The sequence below is a fragment of the Hippocampus guttulatus genome, chromosome 21 (assembly GCF_054856545.1).
Source record: "Hippocampus guttulatus isolate MCC_2025c chromosome 21, RoL_Hgut_1.0, whole genome shotgun sequence".
NCBI lineage: Eukaryota > Metazoa > Chordata > Actinopteri > Syngnathiformes > Syngnathidae > Hippocampus > Hippocampus guttulatus.
Genome location: NC_141281.1, coordinates 2370027 through 2393379, shown reverse-complemented (window position 1 = coordinate 2393379; position 23353 = coordinate 2370027). Strand labels below are relative to the sequence as shown.

Below are 23353 nucleotides of genomic sequence, written 5' to 3'. Positions count from 1 at the left end.
CAGAAGAATAGTGCATTTAAAATGGCAAACTGCCCAAGCAATACAGAAATGTAGCAGCGGCCCAGTTAGGTTGAATAGAAACGCCAGCTTGCAAAAAGAAAAAAAAAAAACAAGGTGACCTAATGACAGGGCAATGTGATTTTAAACTATGAGGTGCATCACTTTCAGTTGCTAAACACTGCCGTGTTGCTGTATACATCTGCTGGCCTGTTCAAAGCGGATGAGTTTGGAATGATGGCTCCATTTCCTCTCCCGAGAGTCTGTTAATCCAATGTTTATCACTTGAGGAGCTTTGTGGCTGCGACGCTCATTAGAAATCGGGAGACATTAGTTACGACCAAAGGAACTCTATTTCACGCACGTCTCCCCGACTGACTAAATGAAGCTTTGCAAATTGTACGCACATTTTAATAGCTGCCGCTAATATTGCGGGTCACAAGCGATCGCTCCTCCGACGTTTAGATGATCAAACACAGGCCGAGATTATCAGCGTTATTTACGCGTGTGTATTATTCCGTCATAAATGTGCGTTTATGTAAATGGGATCGCTTGACGGTAATGCACTACATAATGATTGATGCTAGAACCATTCATGGGAAATGCGGCAGCATCACCCACGGTGCTGTCGTTGTGGTTTGCAACTGGTTGGCCTCCGATTATAATTTACAAAGTACCAAAAGAATGGACGAATAAACGATACAAATAAATAGGAACGTACGAAACAACGGTGACGAACCCGGAAGAAATAACGCAGGGAGAATGACCAAGGAAACACCCGCCTCCTTCGAGTCTCAGACCAAAGACCCGCCCCCTGACTCACGTGAGCATGCGCGGCGCACGCACTGCGTGAGTACGCAGGCCAATGTAGCCACGGATGTTACTCTGCTAGCATGATTGATTCGGTGTTGTTTTGTTCCCTGTTTTATCTCGAGAGCTGTTCACTTCTTTTTAAATTTTGTTACGATAGTGAGGTAAAAAAAAATCCAGCCAAGGAAACTAAGGCTGCTGTGTGTCTAGACAACAAGTTGAGGCTTCGCGTGTGGTCAGTGTTGCAAGTAAGGGAAAGTGGCTATTGGCTAGTGGCTGTCCTGACAGTCGATTCAAGTCCCGAAATAACGCCAGATCGCATCGTTGACCGTGTTGTAATGGACGCTGTATGAGAGGCATCACGTCGCGGGCAGGACAAAAGGTGAGTACGAAAAAAAAATCCCAACCTAAATATATTTGGAATAACAAAGGAATTGTCGATTCTTGCTTCTTTTTTTTGTCACGATCCCAACCCTCTTTCTTCATTCCGAGCTCTGGAACGGCAAAAGTCACCCAACAGAAACACTCAAGTCGGAGTTACTTTGTTGTTGTTGTTGTTCTTGCTGCCATTGTGATGTGTTCTATTGTCTCTTTTGGGTTAGATTGTTCATGTCGATTGTTTAACAAAAAATAAGGTTAAAATGTTTCATTGTGACCGAACCAAACTTAAAACAACAACAAAGTAGACTCAGACTTAATCGAACACATCACAATGACAGTTGAGAAAATGATGTTCACTCATACTCGGCCCTCATTCCGTTTCATCATTTTATTTTCAATTGTTTTTCAGAACCTCCTTTTAGTGCTGCAAGAGGTCCAGGCCACCTGTGAGCACCCGCTACACGCTGACAACGGTAAGAACGAGACGCACATCAGAGTCGCCAATAACACTGGGAGATGTCGCTTGGTTTGTCACTCGTTGCTTTTTGGAAAAAAAGTCGCTAGAGGGTCTGAAAAAGTTTAAGCAGTGTCTGTGCCCGTGTGGGCACGGCAACTCCACTCTGTCTCCACCGTCTCTCGTGGCTTATTCTTTTTTCCTATTCGTTTTAAAATTATACTCATGATGGATTCAGAGAAGGATTACTATTATTTTTTTTCTCCAAAGATCATCATAATCATATTCTTCTGTCAGGTCATACAGACAGTTCTAACATATGACCGTGAATGTGTTTTGTTTTGTTTTTAAAACTGCCTTTTAAGGAATCTGGATGACATCTTGCAAAACATGTAAAGAAAGCAGTATTAGGGTCACATTGAAAGGGAATGTCATATATATATATCAGTGGCGTTCCGTCAGGGCCAGCAAGGCCTTCTCTGCTGGCCTAAACATTTACCTAAAAGTAACTTTAATAAATTTACTTTTCTGAGAATAACATAAATTTAATTTGTTCTTTTATTTTCATAAATATGTCAACAAAATTTTTCTCTGTATTCTTTACGTCATATTATTTCCACTTAGTCGAGTGGCTTTCAATGTTATTTTAAATAACATTGAAAGCCACTCGATAAATAACTTATTTATTATGGTAGAGTTTTTAACCAATCATATTTCAGATAGTTTGTGTTGCCAGGTAAACTAAACTTGCTCGGGGCCTTCAGATTAAACAGGCCCCTGTGCGCTGTAAATGAACGGGCACAGTCAGCTTGCAATAGCCAAACAGATCACGAGTCTGCGTACCAGGGCCAGCTAGAAGGGCTTACGTCGACACTGGACGTGCGCGTTCGTTGATCGGATTAGCGCCTGATAGAGAGAGCTGTGTCTGCATTTTGACCCAAAATGGCCGAAGGAGAAGACATTGATCTGGTTGCAGGACTACTTTCCACACAATTTTCAAGACGGACCTTCCACTGGATTTACCAATTTAAGTTGTTTTACCAAGGCAGCAAGGAAACATCAGAGCACGTCTGGGCACTTACAAGCTACGGTGCGTTTCAAAACGTTTGGGGACACTCGCGTAGATCTGCAGCTCAGTGAACAGGCACTACATTGGTTAGTAAATGAATTTTATTTTACATTTCTTCTTGTTATTTTATTTAGTTAGTCTTAATGGTCACGAAATAAAATGACAAAGATACAAACCTGCAATTTATAATGGCGCATTGTAGCTTTGTGCACTAAAATTCGTTCAATCTCAGCTGCTCAACATTTTCAGTTATTTGCTGTTGTATAGCCTATTCTCAAAATGCAAATGATCTGTTAATTTTATTTTCAAAGAATAGTTTGTTTTGTTATTGTGTGGTTGGTGTCTTATATGAAACTGCGACATTGCGCAATTTATTGGTCAGACTTGTTTATGATCACACAGCGTAATTTGGGTGGCATTTTATTTCGTATTTTTTAAATCTTTTTATTTTTGACAATATCTGTAAATTTAGTTTCCTGCTCTTAATTGTGAATGCATACTTGATGGTTTTAAATGCTCCTGAAATTAAGTGCTGCCTGACGAGCCTATATTGTATTCATGTATGTGACGTCACTGAAGGCCTAAGGTTGAAATGCACGGCCCGCCACTGATACATCCATCCATCCATTTTCCGAACCGCTTGATCCTCATTAGGGTCGCGGGGGGTGCTGGAGCCTATCCCAGCTGTCTTCGGGCAGCAGGCGGGGGACACCCTGAATCGGTTGCCAGCCAATCGCAGGCCACTGATACATATAATTTCTAATCTTAAACGATTTAAAAATAAAAACGCACCTACAATACACCCCCCCAACACACACACACACACACACACAAAGTAGGTCAAATTGGGTTGGATATTTTTTTACATACAGTACAATGCAGAAAACTTTCGAGTATTAACCTAATCTGTGCTAATTTCACCTGACACAAGTACAATTCCATTCAAACACACCTAAAGAACACCCATGTCATCACAGGTAGTCAATATGAACCAATTAAAGAAAATGATTATTTTGATGGTTGTCGCTTGAAGTGTGTGTGTGTGTGTGTGTGTGTGTGTGTGTGTGTGTGTGTGTGTGTGTGTGTGTGTGTGTGTGTGTGTGTGTGTGTGTGTGTGTGTGTGTGTGTGTGTGTGTGCGTGTAAAAAGGCAGTCGTGCCTCACATTGCCCACAGCTACTCAGTAAGCATTCCCGATAAGGAGAATTAGTCAAAACTTGGGAGCTGCCAGTCAGCGCCAATTAAACTTTAATCTTGGGCACAAACAGGCACAAATAAATTAAACCCTTGTGAGCGGCAATGTGCGCACTCCTGATAATAGCGGATTGAAGTCGTCTCGGAGCAAGGCGGCATATTCCCCAGCTCAGCCATGGCTGGAAAGACGGTGCGAGTTGGGGGGGGGGGGGGGGGGGGGGTCGAGCAGCGTGACCTGAGGAGAACCTTTCAAGTTGATTTGCATAGACATGGGCATGGACATGGGCATGGCTGAAACATAGTCAACCAGTTGGACTGCAGATGCTGAACTGCAGGGGATATCAGGACTCGATTTGCTGATTTTATTCCAACAAGGGTACGTTTACAGCGATGACTTGGCTGTGTGACAGTTTTTTTTAAAGCCACGTCTGAACTCAAGCTGCCTTACGTTGCATTAAATTCTTTTTCCATTCGGTCATTACATTTAATATCTTTTTGTCATGACTGTGCACGTGTCGCAAGAAAAGCCAAAGGGGGGCGGGGGCGATTTGGAAAATCGCGTGGAATATGCAAAATTCTCGCTTGCAGCATGCGTTGGAATTTCCCAAATGTAAATTGTATTTTCAATCATGCCCAGGTATGCAAATCAGAAACCAAGTCGCCATAAATATACAAATGCTAATAGCCAAGATCTAACCTTCAAGTGCGCCAGAGGAAATATATTTAGCATGACAATACGACAAAATCAAGTACCCTCTACCAACACTGCAGAGGAGCTGCAGCATTTCATTAATATTTTTAATGAGCTAGCACTCATCTCTCTCTGTTGACCTGTGTTAGTTTGGTATTTATTTTCAAAGTAATATTCTTTCAACATTGATGTACTAATGTCATGAGCCTTGTCAAGCAACGCCATGATTCACAAAAGAGCAGCTACCTCCTGTACATGCCGCTCTTTTGTGAATAAGTCCAAGAGAAAGGCCGCAATAAAACAATAACGTGAACAATATTAGCGACATTAACGAAAATAATTGCCAGCGGAGCAACAATGGTAATCACACATAAAGGAATACCTCGGTGTTTGACCGAATCATACACAATTATCATGCATGTGTATATAATATCATTAATTCTATGTCTGAGCCTTTGAGCCCGAGGCGATCGGCATAGAATCAGTTTTGTATGTATAATAGATCAGAGAGCAGTTCATGAATAAAACAAAGGGGGTTGGGTGGGGTGGGGGAGGGGGGTTGCGGCAGTGACTGTGACTGTTTGTCTTTGGACAGCACAATCAAAGTGAACATGTAATATTGTGATAATCCATACTTGATGAATACAAGGGGCTGACTTGCCGTTGCTAAGTTCAGCTAATTTCCAGACATGGCTTGCTTCTGTAATTGAGTTTCCAATAACATTAGGATTATTTCAGCCCGCGTGATAATTGAATTCAAGATATTTTTTGTAATATTGCAGACCGTGTGATTATTATGCATTTGCATGGAGATTCCAGTGCCTTCCTGAAACTCATCACTTTTCTTCCTAACTGGATTTCCGATATTGTCGCATACATTTGCTTCATAACAAATGACAGAATTCTTGCACATCGTAGGCTTGCAGTCAATGAGTGCAAAAAGTTCATTTTTATATCAATTCCACCCAATATGTAGTGATATGACAGAAGAAGAGTCCTCCCAAACAAGGCCCCCAAAATCTACCCGGCATTTGCCAGTGCCTGCAGATAGACAGTGGAACTTCTGAAGTGGCTTTTAGTTTTCTTGGAAAATATTCTGGAAAAGTTCACGTGGTTTTTCGGAGACTTTTCCTCACCCATGTAACATCGTTTCACCCCATGGTCTTAACTGAATCCAAAGAGTAAGTCCCTCGCGATACAACGGCCTAGCTCAAGTCACTAATTATGTGCCCCAAAGAGGCCTTATACAACAGTTCTCCTACAATTGGAGTCAAACAAAATTCGGGAGTTCCAACCTTCATTGTGCCATCCATCCATTCTCCAGCGCTTATTCAGGGTCGAGAAGCAGGGGCAACAGCGTTAGCCTCCCCGCGGCCACTTCGGAGACTCTGGAGCCCCTCCCGGACGAGCGAGCTCCTCACCTTCTCTCTCAGGGAGAGCCCAGCCCGCACACCCTGCGGAGGAAACCCATTTTGGTCGCCTGCATCCGGGATCCCCTCCTTTCGGTCACGACCCACGGCTCGTGTGAGCGAGTGTAGGAACCTAGATCCCACCGATACATCGAGCGCTTCGCCTTTTGGCTCAGCTGCGCCTGCCTTTTTTCACCCTAATGAGGACAAGTAGCAGAGGAAACGCCTGGATGGATGAAATTAGAACAACTTGTGAGTCTGGTAACAGCTTGCGTTCAGGTTTGGAGGATGCACTACATTATGTGCAAAGTGAATATTTATACTGTTGAACTCATCAAATTCACATTGACTCCAGAGTTTGATCCTGCTTAAGAAATGCTAGCAAACTTAGACATCGTGGCCCCAATGCCCATGTGTTGCATAATGTAGACTGTAGAAGTAGGAATACCGAGGATGTTAATGGAATTTTCATTAGGCTGATGGCGCTCCCGCAGCTTCAAACCGGGCGCCGAGGTACAGTAGAGGCTCATTTTGGGAGCTACTGCATTATTCTTTTCAAAGACACACATTTCCTCACAGCTCGAGGTGAACTCGCTGGCATCATTTGTACCGAGGCACAAAATGAATTTTTGAGAGAGAGAGAGAGAGAGAGAGAGAGAAAAAAACAACCCTAAGATGTTGTTGCATTTATACATGCAAAAGTGGGAAATTATTTAGCCCAGCATCAAAGCGAGCACGGATGCTCGATGCTTGGGCGTTAGCCTTAGCCTCCCATGGTAGCCGTCACGTCGAGGGAACGACTGGGCGAGGCGATGAATGGAGGCACTCGGCACACACGGGTGGCTGTGAATAGAAGCTCTATCCATTCTCATCGCCGGGAGTAGCCACGGGGCCCGCGCAGTGCACGAGCATGGCACCAGCCAAGACGCCACGCCAGACTTTAGCAGTTGTTTTGCATAAATGTTGAATCATGCCCGCGTCCTTTTTAGTGTGTAACAACAGACCGCATTGATATTGATTTAATGCTCACTAATATTTAAACTGCCCTGAGGGATCGATGCAGTTCAACATGATTTAATATGGCTTACTAGTACAGATATAACTACAGCTACAAAACATAAAATCAATATTGCTAAAACCTATATATTTTGTCCCTTTTTCTTTTGGCCATATTTCCTTCATCGATTTTGCGATTGGGAAATTAACTATGAATGATTTCGAAACGATTGGAGAATCTGGCTCCCAATGTTCGGAACTCCTGTTACGACACCATTTTTGGAATAATGCTTCTCCCGGGAGCAGTCGTCGCATGGCCGTAGCTCAACTTCTCATAGCTGATGTCATGCTGTAGGGACGGTTACAATGAAAAACACGAGAGCAATGAATGGCGTCTTAGAAACCAAACCGAGGCAATAATGTCGACTTTCTTGTCATTTCCTGTTTATTTTTCCAAGAGGATATACTGTGCATCGTTTTGGAATTATCGCTGCTGATGAAGCCAGACATGAATGAGAAAAGAAAGGTTGCAACAGCTTTGAACAAAACATGAGATCCGCATGAAGGCTGACTCCTCATTTACATATGCTGACATTTTCCTGAGAATATTTCAACGTAAGGCTGCGTTGTAATGAACTCCTGCCATGGAGCAGTCGAGGAATAATGTTTCCATAAAGGTAACCTGTCCACATCTCTTCATGGAGAAAGATGTGGAGGAGAAAGAGAGACCCTTACGCCCCTCCTATGTTGGATGCCTGGTACCAAAGGGGGGCATTCTTCTTTCAGCTGCCTTCAATCGTCTTGGCCCATGCTGATGTCGTCCAATTTTCCAGCCTTTTTCAGACTAATTGCACTCCCAGTCTGTGAATTTGTTAGTGGTGACACCTCGCCTATCCATTGGGAATGTGTCTCATTACTGGACAGCCTGTCCAGGAACACCCAGCTTTGTTATCTGTCATTAATCTGTCATGTCTGGCAGGGGGTCGGGGGACAATAAAATGGGGCAACAAATTCTGCCTTTATGCAGTTATGTCAGAGGTTACAAAAGTTGGGAACAAACGATAAAGGCAAGGAGGCATTAAAAAAAAGATCACCATATTTAACATGTATATTTGTAATAAGATATGTTCATAAGAAAGCTCCTTACAATGCATGGAGTCCAACATCCTGGGAATGTACGCAAAGCATGGACACTATCCAGGAGGCAACAACAGGCCTTCAAGAATATATCGAGATGATGGTCTCCAGCGCTGACCTGCATTGTGAATGCGCCAACCAACAGAAGCCCAGTAAGGAGAAGGAGCCAGATGGACTGCCATGGCAAGACAAGCCCCTGCATGGCACCAAAAAAATTGACAAAGTGGCTGACATCCAGAAAACACACTAGTGGCCGGAAAAGGTCGGATTGATTGATGTATCTTTTATATATATATATATATATATTTTTGATATATATATATATATATATATATATATATATATATATATGTGTGTGTGTGTGTATACACATATAGCAAAGGTTTGACCCTATTAATTGAAACTTGTCCTAGAACAGATTGTTTTCCACCTTCGAGGTTCTACTGTATCCATCCAGTAAAATACAGATGTTCGTGCAAAAGAGGCACTCCATGTCCGGAATGTGCCAGCATTGAGACAAATATTCATGTCTTCGTCATGTCAAAAGCTGTCAGAGCACTTGGATCCCTTTGATTGCGTCCCGCTCATATTGAGACAGCTTTAGAGGAGATCTTGAAAAGACCTTTTGAAATGGACCTTTTGAGCTGGCAGTCTAGCTCTTTGGTAACCCCCCCTCCTTTCCATTCGGCCTCTTTTACAATCTCATTAAATCGGCCCTTTTGTTTTGCCACTTTCCAAGCTCTGATCTCTGGCTTAGGACGAGTCAAGAGGCCGAGACAGTTTGAAAAAGGCTCCCCGCGCCACAAAGAGGCCACTTGTTCCCAACCGCTCCCCTCTTCAACAGTCCCCAGACAAAAAAGGCGAGGCAGAGAGCATGGGGGTGACTCGCTTGCGCGATATCGTGAGAACTTAATGAAAGTTTTATAACTCTTGAAATGTTTATGACCTCCCCACTCAGCAGCTTGTCGCACCAATTAATGCTTGATGAGTCCGTGCGGCCCCTGAGGAAAACCAGCAGAGGCTTTGTGATAGCCTTGAAATGTGCTTGATTTACGGCTGCTTCTCAGACAGGTAGCGTGAGCGGCATGTTCAAACAACGTTACCATTGTCATCTCGGCACCTCGGTGTGGAATAGCGACATGGAAATGGAAGCTGCTGATAAAGTCTGAATTTCAACTAGGGAAAGTAAACATAAATACTTTAAAAATAATAATAAGCTAAACTATAGGGATCTCTGTTGTTTTCCGCTTCAGTCTCCTCTTTCGGCATGTTAGCCAAACATTTTTAAAGACCTCCGATTTCGAGTCTCTCCAATTGCGCCAATCAAATCATACGTGCCGAGCAAGCGTGGCCGCAGCCGCTTCGACTCGCTAGACAGTCGTTACCGAATTAGGCCTAATGCGCGGACTTGAGAGATCCATCTCGGTACTGCGAACCTGTCATGGAGCAATGAAGGGGAATCCGCCGCCCATCTGAAACAAATGACAATGTGCGTTGCCCAAGGCCCCTCGCTCCCTCTTCTTAACAGCTCGGCTGAGAAGCCATCACTGTCCGCAAAATATGATAAAACCCGTGCCGTAATAGGATTCATAAACATGCCCAAATACAATTTGCTGAGATGTATTTCAGGAAAAGACAATCATTTACAACTTCTGAGGGGGGATTTGGAATAAGTATGTTTGTATGCAAATCCCGCAAACACGTTTTATGTACTCGCACAGCTCATGAAAGCGCATTAGATTTATGGCAATGCCTGTGCATAATTGTGAGGATGGCAGGGTGGGGGAATGGAGGCCAAGGAAGAAGTCGAAGGATTTATACGGAGACCTTTTTGGAGGATTTTGATTAGCGGTGAACCAGCCCAGCTTTCATGCCCCCAACATGGAAAACAATTGGTGCCACTTGGCTGAGTCCTGGGCATCAAGGCCGTGGGATGCCGCCAACATTCTTTCTTGGCAATAGAGATAGCCAAGGGAAAAAAAAACCCCCCCCAAAAAAAGAAGGCAAAGGCAAGTACCTCTTGGCGGATTTGAATTTGCAAGCATTATCTTATCTTATGCCTGTTTTTTTAGTTTTTTTTAAATACTGCATGTATTTATGCCCTCACTTCATGAGCATTTGCACACATGGCAAAAAAGACAAGTTTAAAAATTGGAAGTTTCAGCAAAATAATATCTTATTTGACGGTAGTTATCCACTCCCCCAAACTGTGAATAAAGACAGAAACACAAATTGAGTGCTGTGCTGTGGTCCTGACCTTTCCTCTTCAAATGACAGCAGTGGTTGTCACATTTAGGAGCCCTGATAGGACGAGAAAAGTGAGGATATTTCGAAAGATCTGTGACTGACAGGGTCCTGAAGAACCCGTATTCTAAATTTGCGCCATTTGCAGCGGTGGGGCCAGGTGTTTTATTTCTCTTTCTAAATCTCTGGCAATCCCCGATTCGCACAATACTGTAAACCATGAGTTCGATATATGCAGGCATTTGGGGTTCATTCCATTTACATTTTGGGAAGGGGGATGATTTGTTACACCGTTGTTCAATAGTTTTGGCCTGGAAACTCCATCATGGCGTCTTGTCCTTTAGTTTTCTTGTTTTGTCTTTTTTTCAAATTTCCACTCCTCATTCTTTCCGGATCCTGCTCACGCAGACCCTCCGTTCTGGTGTCTGAGCCGTCAGCCTCCTCTTCTCTAGCCGCTAGGGGAGACGAATAGCAATGGTGAGAAGAAGATGAAGAAGGAAAGAGGGAGTCGACGTTGAAAGGCGTTGACCCAGGAATCTAGAGGGGTTTTTTTTGGGGTGGCGGGCAGTTCAAAGGAACTCCCTGCAGCCTACATAAACCACCCTCAATCGGCACAAAGAGGAAACTCAATTTGCAGGGAGCTGTGTACTTTTTATAGAGGAACTTTTAGTCATTAGGCCACATGCCGCATCTCACTCGCAGAAACAGGCGGCGTGGCAGGAGGCCGCACCGTGCCTCTTCTCCGCAGGATAACAGGACAGAACACACACAAACACTAGCAAAAAAAAAAAATGTCTCTTAATGAGCGCCCAGTTAGTTCCCGTGTCTTCAAATGATGTCCTATTTGTTCAGCATCACAGGGCAATCTGTGTTAACCCTTGCACACAACCAAATCTGCTTCGAAGGTGTAATCCTCCCTTATATGCGCGTAGCAGTCTCCAGGCGGTAATGTATGTTTGACAGAGGCTTGGAATAATATGAGTCAAGAAGAAATGACACGTGATCTTATCAGAAAAAAAAGCTTCCAATGACGGTAGTAGGAGGAGGGGCTTCGTGTAGCCACCCACTCCATAAATAGCTCCGGAACCCGGATGACAAAGGCTGCCATTCATGCGGTTGGCTTCTAACATTGCTCTAAGGTTGGATTTATCTCGATGAATCCGTCACATATCTACACTCCCAGAAAGGAATCGGAGCGTTTAACCCCCCTCGGTTGTCATTAGTTGGAGGGTGGTTGGGTTAGTGGCGGGCGGTCGATGCACGGACAGAGGAAGGGGTGGGTGGGAGAAGAATGAAAACAAGTCAAAGTTGAGGAGATAAGCATCAGGCTCCTAAAGCCATTATCTGGCCCCGGTCTACTGTTGAGTGTCAGCAGTCACACCCAGGTCCAATTTAGCCTGCGGCTGTTTGACCTCGTGCACTCTGCTGACATTTCCATTCAGATGAATGGCTCTTCGCTGCATGCTAGGAAGTGTCCACTTTGACCCCTACCTGCCTCAGAATTCCCCCCCCCCCCCATTATTCAGCAGGCTGGGGCAACACCGTCTAACCTGTATCCCCCTGATGAGCCCCCTTTTCTCTCACCTCTGAGTAATAATGGTTATCAAATGAAGGCAGCCCCAATGATGGTGAGTTTAAATGACCCAATTTATTGATTTATGTGTTTATTTCTGTGCTCCCATTATGAAGAAGTGGCAAATGAGCGGGCAAATACGCAGAATATTGTTTTGTAGGAGGTTTGTGGATTTGCAAAACCAAAATTCCAAAAGCACCTTCTCGGGTGTGCTTTAGTTAACCATCGCAATTAGCAAGAATACAAGTAGTAGGTCGAGGGAAGTCTGTCATTAAATGACACCCCCCATCGCCACCCACCTTCATGATTAATTAGCTGATGTTAGTGACGAAATGAACCTTCCCAGTGTCCTTAATGACCCTGGTTAATCTTTTAAAGAAACTGGGAGGGGGCAACCAGCCAGTTAGAGATGCATGAGGGTCGAGCGAAGTTTCCGCAAGAGGCACTGGACACTCGTAGTTATTTTATGCTGGACAGCTATGGTGCACTTCAGCTGAATGTTAAGTGGTAACGCAAGCTCATCGAGTCAATGATAGTGTGTGCGCACGTGTGTGTCTGTGTGTGTGTTAGATAATCCCCTTTTAGTGCCATTAAAAAACAGGCAAGCACACGGCAGCCGGCATCTGACACCAAGTTGAGCTGGTGAGGAGATTAGCGCAAAAGAAAAGAGGCCCTATTATACGCCCTGTTGCATTATTAAACACACCTCTATTTTATTCATTCTTCAGCGCAGTACATATTTGTCTTGGTAATTTTTCCTAAGCCATGATGAAGCAGAATTAACCACTTGAATTAATCATGGGAACTAATGCTTTGATACCAGGCGTGGGCCCTCGCGTGCGGCCAGCTGCGCAGGCCGGGGCTTGACTGCTTCACGGCAGAAGTGCCAAGCATATGCTAGCTGGAAGGAGGAGGGCCCTATAGCGTGGCCTGGGTGGGCAGGGAGGAGGTCCCCACGGAGCCCTTCACAGCCAAGCACAATATCCTCCTCCTCAGACGCGTGCAATGACTTCAACACTCCATTGTATTAAATATGAATGAGCTTCCCTATTGTCTGGGCGCGGGCGAGCGGGGAGACAGTGTTGTCGATTAGCCACATGATTAAGCAGACGACACGGTAGGGGCCGCCGAGGTAAATAAAGGCCGCCTTCTGTCATTTTCTCGTCCCCAAGGACCCCTCGGCCGCCTCCCCTTTCCCTCCTCCAAACTTAAAGCCGATTGACGGAAAAAGTGATAATATATGGGCGTGAAAACAGCTGAGTGAGAGAAGGCGGGGAGATGAGTCGACCAGCAAGTGGCTGTGAAGTAAGCGGTCCGAAGTGGTGAAAAAGAAACACTTGAAAATAAATATGGCGATGGCAAGCAAGTGTTAGGGAATAGTGGAAGAAGCTGAGAAGAAGTGGAAGCGGGGCCTTCGATTAAACAGGCAGGCTAATTCAGTCACGCCTCATGTCAGGTGTTGATTATCACGTTGTTTCATTTGCATTTGAAAACCCACCACTCCCCCCAAAAAAGACTCCCTCTTTGCTGCTTTGTGATTGCTTGACCGGGCATCTGCGCAACATTGTTACAAAGCTCCCCGTCCCATCAGTTGAGTGCATGAACCCGGTCACGGCTGTTCACACTGGGCCCAGGGTGTCAAACGGTTATTAGTGGCGGCGTTAGGCAGGAATACAAACGGCGGGGAAGCTAATAAGGAAAGGGAATACACTGATTTAATCCGTTCCCCCCAATGAATCATTTTGGGCTAACATGTCACACGCCACAGACAGCACACGACGATACCGACGAGCCCCTTCAATATTCACCGGACGGCGCTTAGCACACGGAGACCTGTTTCATAGCGGCTCAACTGTTTGAATCTATTTGCATATGCACCTCCCACAACGCCCAAAAAACAACTGGCTATTTAACAAGCTTGGCAGGTGAAATCCTGAGGGCGCCCAGTTGGTAGATCAGCTTCCGCATCTTCAAGCTTGCGTTCCTTTTTCCACGTGCAAACCTTTCGTGAACAAGGCCCATTGCAAGCCACAATTGCAGACTGCTGATCGCTGACAACTTCGAATAGTGCAGATTATGCGCCACCGTCGGTTCAAGGTGACCTTTTTTTTTTCCCCCCCTAACACAAAACTATATCATATTAATGACTTGCACACAGACACATAAATCTTTTTTTTTTTTCCTTCCTGACTCGCAATGGAGTCGGTCGGGGCCAGTCCGCGGGCCACCGGTCCATCGTGATCGACCGGTTGGGCATCCCTGCTCTACAAAATGCAAATAATTGGGATAGCGACAATATCGACATTTCAAGCTAGGATCATAACTGCGTCCTCACAAACTCTGAAATCCGTCAAGGTACCTTTTATCCCACCTCTACATCTATGCGCGTATGGCTCGACTCAGTTTGCACATACATGAAATCCCAATGCAGTTGAGCAACATCCCTTGTGGGGATCTCCGACACTTCGCTGTAACTACGATTTCCTCTCTTTAATGATATCAAGCAGCTAACCTTCGTCGATCTCCTGTCAGGGATCCCACTCTCCCTTTGCAGCCCCCAACCTCCCCTCTTTATCCCGATGCGGGACATTCAGGTAACTAATCTGCCTTTAAATATGTCTCCAAGGAAGCCCGGCTAATTAGTATCGGAATTTACTGCCTTCACTTTTATTGACTTGTCCTACTTCTCCGATAATTAACTAATGAGCAAAGTAATGAGCTATGTCGTTCAGTCGTGCTGTTCAATTAGGGTGTGGAATCAATTATTGAAAATAGTTTCTGATGCCAACGTGTGTTGTGTGCATGCAGACAAGGGGACATCCGTTAAGTATGGAGACCCTTGACCGAGAAGCTGAGCATTGAGCAAAGTATGGCTGTTTACGCTGTTGTAAAAGAGGACTCCAACCCCCTCCGTTCTGTTTTGTTTGTTTGTTTGTTTGTTTCTCGCCAGTTACATGACCTTGAAACAACAAATGCTACCATGCTGATGAAACGCAAGCGGCGGTTACAGCAGACCACTTAAATACACGACAACGGTGCTTTGCAGGATTCCCGTCGGAGCCCAAATGAGGTCTCACAGTAAACAAACGTGTCATTGAGGCATTTCGCAGCCGAACAAAAACATTGGCTTCATTATAGAAAATTAATTAGAGGAACACATTCCCAAGTGCTCGGGCTGATAATGAACGCTATTTCGTCAGGCCACTCTGGTCTGACTCTCTTTGATAATTACGTGTACACCCAAAATCAATGCCCCTTATAATGAAATGCGTTATGATGCATCATGTGGTTCCGGCTTATGTGCACGAGACGGCGGAACATTGAAAGACGATGACGCTTTCACCGTTTTTGCAGAAGTTGTTTTTTGTCATTCATTTACTGCACTGTAAAACGGTACAGTGAGAGTCAAGAAATATTAGACAACCGCTGGCCTAAATGAGGATGAGAAAAAACAAGCCATGCTTGGAGAAAGAAACAAAAAAAAAAAAAAGAGAAGAACGCGGGGCGCCCAGAAGATAGTCTCCGATGCTTGGATGTGTTTTGGTGGAATCGATCTTCTATTCATATTCCCTTTGCCAGGGCTGCGCGCTGGTGTCCGCCACTCGGCGTTGAGCCGATGTGACGCGCTCCCGGAAAGACGCTAAAGCCGAGGACAGGAAATTCCCCCTGACAGCAACCTTGGAGGCCATCTCATGCGCGTGCCACTGTGACTCCTCTAAATCACGGAAATCAACTCAGAAAAACATAATGAAGTCAGAGCTCATCATTATTACGAGCAGTGGGGTTTGTTTTGCCGACGCCCGGCTTGCCTTCCGCTTGTACGCCTCGCGTTTGGATGAGTCTCAAAAACAGGGCTGCCCAAACCATTTCCTTTGAGGGCCGCGCACAGAACAAAAAGGGCCGCCCCCCGAGCCGTCGTTTGGCCACCCCTGGCATACAATCGCTTCTTGGCGGAGCTCTCATGAGGCAACCGGGTGCCTCTCAAACGTCAAGCATATCTGCAAAGCCGACCGGGCTGCACACGAAGGACAAATGAAGGATTACGTCGACATCCGCCTAAACGCCGCGAGCGCACAAGCCAATGCGCATTCGAGTACGTCGCACATCCTCGACGCAGGTGCGCAACAAAATGGAGCCGTGGAAATGGTTCCGAATAAGAGATTTGTCTGGCCGCAGAATATGATAGATTCCATGCGGTCCCGAGTATAGAGCCCATCTGACACATTGCTTTGTAATCTCCCGTGTTGCATACACGCGCCGAGCTATAGGAGAGATGGAGATAACGCGCCTCCCCGTCAACCGCATTTGTTCCTCTGATTACATCCGCCAGAGAGGAAATAAAACAACAGATTATGACACCAGAGAAAGCCTGAAGCAAGGCCCAATGTCTTCTATTCCCCTCTTTTATTGAAGTCTTGGCCCAACCTTATCACCATTGCTCCCATTTGAATAGTATGACATACATGCCGGCCAAAAGCGATGGCGATGTCCTCATGCATTAATATCATAAAACAACTCCGATTTTGAGCGTGCGCGTCACACTTTCTCCATGCCCTCACACTCCTCCCTTCAAAATGTCGTAAATGATTCCTATGACGTTATCGTTTCAGAGCGGCGTGACCGAGCTGCCTCTTGTCAAGCTTGCCCGAGATGAAATGACGTAAAATACGATCAAATCAAATCAAATAAAAGCTCTGCTTGACGAGCTTTGACAGATCACCGTGAACGGTGGGTGACCAAAATTAGCTGTGGCTTCATATTACCCACCCCGCGCATGCAAATGATTGTCACGGGTGCTGGGGCGCTGCTGTTTGTCTTCATCTGTGATATTCGGGGGTGACTTCGAGCTTGCCAAGACAATTGTGGCCAGCAATGAATTATTTTTATTCAGTGGTAATAGTAGAGCAAAAGTGCATCCCCCGCCCCCTCGTTTTATGATCTTCTTATTGTCATACTCGGTGGAAATTTTGCGTTACTCAAGCAAATTAATTGTGTGTGTGTGAGTGCGTGTGCGCATGCCCGTGTGTATGTGTGTGTGCGCGCGCCTCGTACGGACATTGAGTGCCGTGTCTTGTTGTATGTTACAGATTAACAGTAGTGAACATCATTTTATGTGATAGTTAAGAAGGTGAAAACAATCACGCGTTCATTTTTAACCAAGAGTGGTAACCTTATTTTTAAGAACTGTGAAGATGTTACTGTCACTGTCAATTAAGGTCTTCTGAAATGACTTTGTATACGTTGACATAATGGCAATGCAGTTTTCTAATTGAGGTTACCATAAAAAAAAAGACAAATAGTATCCTCCAAACTCCACAACAACAAATTGCAACACTTTCTTTGCACCCCTCTTGCTCACCCACCCCCCACGCTCACTTAACACTCAGCACAACATCCTGACACAAAGAGACACATACAAAGAATTCAGTTTCACTCACGCACACACACACACACAAAACAAACAACAACAAAAAAATTCAGAGGTGGTCAGCATATGTCCAGTTAGTGTACGACACCTTGCAAGACAACTGTCCCAAGCAAGCAGATTGGCTCTCTTGCAGTTCAGGCCTGGCGCACGTGTGTGTGTGTGTGCGTGTGTGTGTGCCTGCCCATGTCAAGTGCAATGCCAGGCAAGTGAAGAAGAGGCAGAATAGAAGGAGAGCTGCATGGGCAGATTTGGGTGGTGCCGCAGGGTGTGTCCACTCGGCACCGTAAGTAGCAACGTGACAGACCTCAGACGCATTTTGGGAGGAGGTGGGGTCGGCCGTCCTCGGCTCAACGCGGGTGCAGGTAACAAAGTGTGAGACGGTTCTTTTCTCAAAGAACTGTCTCTTAGAACGCTTTAATGGGAAATGTGGCAAATGAGAGGAGGATATAAATGCAGCATTGTAAAATAAAAACTCAAAAAGTTGAAAAATGCACACAAAAATATTGTGCTTTAAAAAAAACAAGGTGTGTTACTGCAAGTACAGCAAACTTTTTCATGTTTTCAATTATATTGTGCTGTTTATTATTTCAACTGAGGTGTTTTTAAGTGCAGCAAAACATGACTAACATGGCTAATCGCCAAATTGTACACGATTATAGATGACCATCTTCAGCGTTATTTTCCTGACGGCCATTTTGGAAAATAAACAGTGACGCAATACGTTAATCGCTCTCGTCATCTTAATTGCTTCTATGCTGGCTTTCTATCGTCGGATATTAACAGGACTGACTTCTTGGGAGCTACGCACACCTCTCAACGCGCTGTGACCATTGTGACTGCAAATGCGTCCAATCGTAATAAGCTGGCAAAGTTTACCACAGCTCATCAGTGGAATTTTGCTTCTCTGCTAAGCTGTGGAGAAAAAAAAACCCTGACATGCTCGGAAAAAAAAAACTGACTGCAACGTGACAAAATAAAAATAAAAAATCCCTAAAACTCTCTCTCTCCACCGTGTTCTCGAAACCAAGGCAGAATGTGTGATGATACGACACATCGCTTGATAATGTGCAGGTTGGAGCTAATGGAGATGACACCAATGACGGTATCCGTCTTCTTCACGCCCAATAGTATTTGTCAGTGGAGCATAATCATACAGTCAGCACTCAGCACATGCTAGCCATGAAGGCGTCACGCGTTATGGTGCTTGCGTTCCGCCTGCCGCACCAGCCGTTGAGCCGTCCAAGTTAATCACTCCAAACAGCATTACAATTAGTGCGGAGTGGAGACAAACATCCATCTCCTGCTCTATCTATCACCATTTTTCCTCCCCTATGTGGTAATATTCCCCAATTAAAGCATTATTGTAGCCTACTTCATCAAGGGCTAAAGTAATCAAGATTAATCTCAGTGAGCTGACACGCGCTGTTTGCTAAGAAACACACAGAACAATCGCTCTGGGCGAGCATCATTAGGAAATGCAATAAAATTGGGCAAAGTGATTATATTTCAAGACTGGGGGAGCAAAATAAAAACACAATTTGGGAGGGCTGCAATTATGCCGGCTACACATGCAGCCGTGCAAAATGTTGAGGATCGCTGTGTATTTGTACATCGGATTTAAGATTGCCTCGTGGCCCGGCCGCTATTCCTCCGACCAGAGCGGGGATGGCGCTCGTGGAAAATGGAAAATGGCACGGCAGGGATGCCTGAATATCCCACTCATAATGTGCCTCGGCATCCCTCTACCTTTTAGAGTTCTTTTGAAGATCCTCCCGATTTGTTTTCCAATCTTGAAATGGCCCTTGCGATTTTCTTTGTTTTGGAAGTGACACGGCTCTTGATTGCTGAGCTAGCGACCCGCCGTGTGAATTCCTTTTGCAACATTGGAGACTGTACGAGACAACGGCATTACGATTTATGCCCGACCGCTTAATAGGCCCTTGGTTCTACTTGCTTGGTCGCGTCGAAATTATTTGCGTAAGAGAGCGACGTACAGGAATTAATCCGTTGCTTCTTATTTCTTTGCCGAAGCCAACGTCCTCCTCATCGTGATAATTTGCACAAACATGTCACGTTGGAGTGATGCGGGATTACTTGTGTCTTCTCCGCCGGTGTGAGTCAACATCGCTTTTCGACGCGATGAACGTGTTATGAGGCCTGTCACTCTCTGATTTGCTTGGCCAAGGACAGAGGTTTTGCTACTTTATCTCCCAGCAGCGTATTGTGCGTATGCAGCCGCATCATAACAGCAGTCATGTCTTGTTACCTGGCAACCGTCCCGCTAGCCGGCTATAAGGCTCCTGTTCCGGCGCGGGGAGCCAGTTTTAATCACCTCGCGAATATCCAGCGCTGAAAACAGACAGGGCCTCAGCTTAATCTTGTTAGCACGACGAGGCCGTTTTCAGATATCATTGCTAATCAAATCATCCCAAAGGCTTTAAGCCTGTGGGTTTTGGTTGGTGGATGTGGCGGACGCGGTGGTGTTAGATCCAGCCAGTGTGTTTGTGAGTGGTGGGGAGAAGGGGGGGGGGAGTGTCTGTGTTTGTTTGCTGGGATGCACGCATGTGTGGATTCGCAGCATTTCTTTGCAAAGGTGTTGCCCTCAGCTCTCTATTCATTGCGCATGCATGCATGTATGCATGCATGCATGCATGCATGGAGCCTCACAGCTTCAACTCTCTGTATGTACAGTACATACACACATTCCTTACCGGTCTCCTCCAAAACCTCATCTTTGGTCGCAAGCTCTCGCTTCAATTCAAAAGGCTCCCCCACTTCTCCCAGTAGATAAACCTGCATGTTTTTATTTTTTTTTAATAGCCCAGAGCCACTCGCCTGCACCCAGAGAGACTCCCCAACCCAGGGCCCAAGAGAGCCTGCACAACAGAGAGAAAAGGAGAACAAAGACAACCTGCAAAGTCTTAAAAAGTTAAAGCGTGTACTTTGATAGCCTCGGCCTACCTATTGCGGCGGCGCTGATCCGACCCTAGGGAGACTGACAGCACCGCAGAGAAAGAAGGAAAAGACAGAAGAAGTGGGCCACGCCAAACTCTGCTGCTTCTTTGCCTTTTGCTCATATCTACACTACTCTTACATTTTTGTGCGATATGTGCAAAGGTTTGATGGCTTTGTCGCCGTCTCTGCATCAAGAGTTCCCACGGTAGCGTGTTCGTCTTGAAATAAAATACTGTGCGTGGAAGCCAGTAAGTGTGCGATAGATAGATAGTGCACACTGATCCAAACGGTTGAATGGAGCGATCATACGCAATGGGACAAATGTCATTTCCTCTTGCTCATTTTGTCAAGAGATTTCATCGCTCATCCGGGGTTTTATTTCTGGCTTGTGAGCACAGCCGTGCAAGATTTTACAAAATCCCAGGATTGTGCCTTATTGGTACCATAATGCGATTCAGTGGGAGAGAGACCAATTCTTAAAATGTGAGACACCAAAAATAGCATGGGAATTTGGAAAAAAAAAAAAGTCATCATGCGGGATTTAAGGACTTTTGGTTATGACATGTACTCCATTCTAACAACACAGCACACCGCCCACATCACAATACATATCCTGACCATTGCTAGTCTCCGCCCCTAACCAGAAGTCTGGTTTAGTCCGAAAACGGACCTGCGAGTGGCAACTTGGCAAGTCCCCAAAAATGACATTCTAGTGAAATGCTGAGCCTGGTCAATCGGATTACAGTGTCGCAAGAATTTTGGGAATGGAATGATGGGTGATGAGAAAGTGAGGGGGTTTTTTTTTTTGTGTCAGAGAAAATCTTTTTTGTGTCGTATCGCATATAAAAAAAAAAGATAAATAAAAAGTGCTTCTTTGACAGGACATCCAGTCTGTCCTAAAAGAAAGAGTGAATAGCGAATTGGATGGCTATTCGCTAACATGCACACGAGCAGACGCAAGAAACCCCTCCTCCTTGTGTTATTAAATTTGCCAGCTAATTTTCTCTGAGGGTTCGCTGTAATTAATGGACCGGTTTAGAAGGGCCAGTGAGACCTCAAGCTGCCGTCACTCTGCTTGTTCTTAGGGTCACTCATGACGGGCCCCTCCAAAGGCTCCGCCGGGCTACCCGCAGGACAGGATCCCGCCGCCGGCCCTGCCATTCACGTGCCCACCCAGAGACCAGGCGCCGTCCGTCAGGGATGGACCGGTGGCGATACGGAGTCAGAGAAGGGGCGGTGACTGCCGCTCACCACCGAATCCCCCTCAAGTCGTTAGGATTCTGCTCGTGGCCGCCCATTCACATTTCATTGGAAGGCCAGCTGTTAGACTGAGCTGAGGTGTGCGAAAGCCTGAGGCCCCCAGCCTCGAAAATACACCAGAGGGAGCTTTGTGCAAAAAGAGGACAGTGGCGACGCTGCAGACACCAACACGCAAAGATTTGTCGCTGCGTCTGGGTCTACTCTGATTGGAAGAAGCCGCGTAAAGGGGGAAGGATTTTGACGGGACACTCTCCAGTGCCCGGATGTGCAATCAGATGCGCAACCCATACAAAGGATCCACATGCCGTTTTGGAATTTGCTTGTATTTTGATGTCTACGTCAATGTCCTGGAAAAATGCCACTGCAACGTATTGGCACATTTCCTTCGATTTTTCCTCATTTACCTCGTATACAGCGGGATATTTCGTCACTTGAATTTTGACCGTACTTCATGACTTGTGAGTGGTGGGGAGAAGGGGGGGGAGAGTGTCTGTGTTTGTTTGCTGGGATGCACGCATGTGTGGATTCGCAGCATTTCTTTGCAAAGGTGTTGCCCTCAGCTCTCTATTCATTGCGCATGCATGCACAAATCCTGTCCTTTTTCCTTGATCACTGTACACATTGGTTTGACAGTACAACAGCTCCAACGGGATCAAGGAAGCACCTCTGAACGTGCATTTGCCGACAAACGATTCTGTCCTAAATATCTGAGCCAGCATTAAAAGTGGGGGTAGTTGCAGTGTCCAGCTGAGCCCATATGTAGACATCATTTACTGGGATAGTCAGGAACGGGGGGTCAGAATAGCTCTTGACAATCAAAATAATAGACGGCAGAGGAGGACGGAGCCGTTGCATGAGAGTGGATACAGTATGTCTGCCCTCTTCTGGTCACCGCCTCATCATCCACACACGCGCGCACACAACAGTGTGAAAAGGTGGTCACTGAGGGTGGGGTCAACGCTGAGGCGGATAGAAAGACTTTGGAGGTGGAGGTGGTGAAAAGCATAACAACAGCTGCTCCACCTCGAGCACGTGGCAGACCTGGAACCGAGCGCACAGGCACAAAATCAACAGCAATATCGCAACTGTAATATTACTATTTGTTATCGTGTGGGAACGTCATCGTTCCAATTAAAATTGTTTCTGCGGTGGCTTATTATCCAATTCCCTTGTCACGGCCGCGCGGGAAAAATATAATTTCATATTAGGCACCTCATTTTCATGTGAATATTAATCCAATGGTATTTGGAATTACCTTGATAGCTCAAAACCCTGACGATATTCAAAATGTGATTAAACAACGCCTTGCATATTGTGCTCGTTCCGTTATTAATCAACCGACGGCCTGCCGATGACGGAAATAAGAATGGCAAATGCTTTGCTTTTTGTTTCTTGACTGACGGCATTGTAACCAAACCCATTAGCGAATGGAAATTGACTGCAAATGATCATATTGCTATATGTTACTAATTTACTGCCGTGCTGGCTGATAATTGCGTTTGCCGTGTCATTTAAAAAAAAAATAAAGCCTCGAATAAAAGCATCGTGAGTTGATTGCCTGTACCGCTTTGTGAATAAAAATCGCATTCATTTGAGCGCTTGCCTGGCAAAGTGTGTGTATGTGTGTGTGTGTGCGTGTGCGTGCGCAAGAGAGTTTTCCCAGGGTCCACCTCTGCCTTGAGGTGTTTCTGGGGCAGGTGTGTAGCCAACAGGCAGCGGCGGACTAGTTAGCCAGCACCGGAGGTGAGAGGTTTCAT

At 45.5% G+C, this 23353-nt stretch overlaps 1 long non-coding RNA gene across 5 annotated transcripts in view; it reads left to right on the top strand.

Annotated features, from left to right (window-relative positions):
* Positions 1–859: 859 nt before the first annotated feature.
* The window catches only part of LOC147186693 (uncharacterized), a 36842-nt gene continuing 14348 nt past the window's right edge, over positions 860–23353 (top strand). For 4 of the 5 annotated variants that reach the window (XR_015099007.1, XR_015099008.1, XR_015099006.1 and 1 more), the window contains exons 1-2: positions 860–1189; positions 1598–1661. This is a non-coding gene — a long non-coding RNA (uncharacterized LOC147186693). Of the gene's footprint in view, positions 1190–1597; positions 1662–21421; positions 23192–23353 lie in introns of those variants that run through there. The other variant, XR_015099005.1, reaches the window with a different exon arrangement.